This window comes from Macrobrachium nipponense, chromosome 2, assembly GCF_015104395.2.
Source record: "Macrobrachium nipponense isolate FS-2020 chromosome 2, ASM1510439v2, whole genome shotgun sequence".
NCBI classification, from domain to species: Eukaryota; Metazoa; Arthropoda; class Malacostraca; order Decapoda; family Palaemonidae; genus Macrobrachium; species Macrobrachium nipponense.
Window position 1 is genome coordinate 12,905,410 of NC_087201.1, and position 2,146 is coordinate 12,907,555.

The following is a 2,146-nucleotide window of genomic DNA, read 5'->3' on the forward strand; positions in this document are numbered from 1 at the left end:
ACACTGGGATTCATTGCGTATGCCGAGTGACCCAATGAAACACCAATTGTTTGTATATGCCACGATTAAGTGTTTAGTCATTCCCCGCCTCGAACTCCTGCCTTGAGTGAAGGTGCGGTTTAATGAAACAGAAGAACTGTGTTAGCCATCCCCAAATGGTGCTAGAAATGTTGTCGCGATGAACGTGCCCCGTTCTCGCCCTTTAGAGGGACTCTGATGGGAGGTCATTGTTGACTTTGCGCTGAACACTTTTATTGCCAGTGGGGAGGGCTCTTCAAGCCTGGCGGACCGTAGTTTGTCTTCTATTTGCATTACCTTCCTCCTCCTCCTCCTCCTCCCCCCGCCCCATCCCTGTCTCTATCTCTCTATTTCTCGCGTTTCTCGACATATGCTTGACATGAATTGGAGCTATAGTGGATTAACTTATCTGCCTTCCACATCAGCTGCTCAGTGCATTACCATGAGGTTGAATGAAAGAGCGGAATGAAGATATACATAGCATTATAAATATGTACAAAGGGTAACAGCTGCCTGTTTCCTGGGCAGCTTCCAACCAAAGGAGACCACTGCATCCATCAAAAGCTTTTATATCAGCCCGCTTTGGTGCAGATAAAACCCCGTCGTCCTACCGCGTTGCTAAATGTGCTTCATTTATAGTCCTCGTTTCGTGTTTTATACATTCATTTACTCAACGACCTTCCGGCTGGACAAATAGTTTCGAGATGTTTCATAGTAAGAAAATGACAGCCATCCGGATTATTTGAGAACTTAGAGCAATCTTCCGTTAACAATTGAAGGTGTTGCTAAAAGTACGATATAGTTTATCTTATTTTCTTGCCTTGTTGTTTATTACTCGCCAAGTTTTCTTTTTTCTTTTTTTTAAATAAGATGAACTTTGTTAAGAGTGCATTTTACTGACTGTGGTTTGATAATACGTTACCTAGAGCTGAGGAGACGACTGATGTCGTTCGTAATTTACTAAGTATGTCTGATTTATAGCAAGTTTTTCTTGAATAGAATGCAGGGTTACCTTACCGTCCTTCTCATTCACTTTGTCATAGTGCTTTGGTCATTTTAAACAAGAGTTCCTAACTTTTCCACTTTCTTTCCCCATGTCAAGTCCCCGACCCTATTCCTACGCCCATTCTCTCTCCCTCTCTCTCTCTCTCTCTCTCTCTCTCTCTCTCTCTCCCCCCCCACCCCCACAAGGTGCCGACCCCCACCCCCACCCCACCCCCATGGCACCAACACCCCTCTCCCTCCTCCAGGAACCGAAACTGGAACCTGGAAAGTTCCAGAGGAATGATTCATTCCGTGGTTGAGATTGCATCGTTCCAGAGGAGAATGGCTGCCTATCACCGCCACAAGGGAAAACTCATCATCCAGACATGAAGCGGTGGAGTTGCGTTACTTCTTCAATGTTGGGAAGAATTCAGTGTAAAAACTCTCAGTTGCAACTTTCTGACATATATCATACTGAGAGATGCTTCCCCATCACTGATGCCCCTAGCTAGCTGCAACCATTTTAATTCCTTTTATTGTACCTCTGCTCATATTCTCGTTCTTCCTTCTCGTTCCCCGTAGGGGTTTAATTCCATCAGTGGACCTCAGGCGGCGCACTGCAGGTCTTACTTTAGGGCCTTTGCAGCGTGCCCTCGGCCCCTAGCTGCAACCAATTTCGTTCCTTTTACAGTACCACCGTTCATATTCTCTTTTTTCATCTTACTTTCCACCCTCTCTTAACAATTGATTCATAGTGCATCTGCTTTCAGGTTTTCCTCCTGTTACACCTTTCAAACCTTTTACTGTTAATATCCATTTCAGCGCTGAATGACCTCATAGGTCCCAGTGCTTGCCCTTTGGCCTAAAGTCTATATTTCATTCCTAACACGGATGAACGTTGCTTTTCCTGTACTGTTTAACTTGGACATTATTTATTCTTAACATTTTAATTCTAATAAATGAATCATACATATCCTATCCTAAAATTCCTGTATCTTGAACTCAACGCGAAACACCCTTTTCAGACTTTTTCAGGCTCTTCCATAGACCTTTCCTAACCCCTCGACAAGAACAACAACAACAACAGCAGAGGAGTTTTTAGGCTTACTCCCCGAGGAAGAGAAAATGAAACAAATAAGATGAG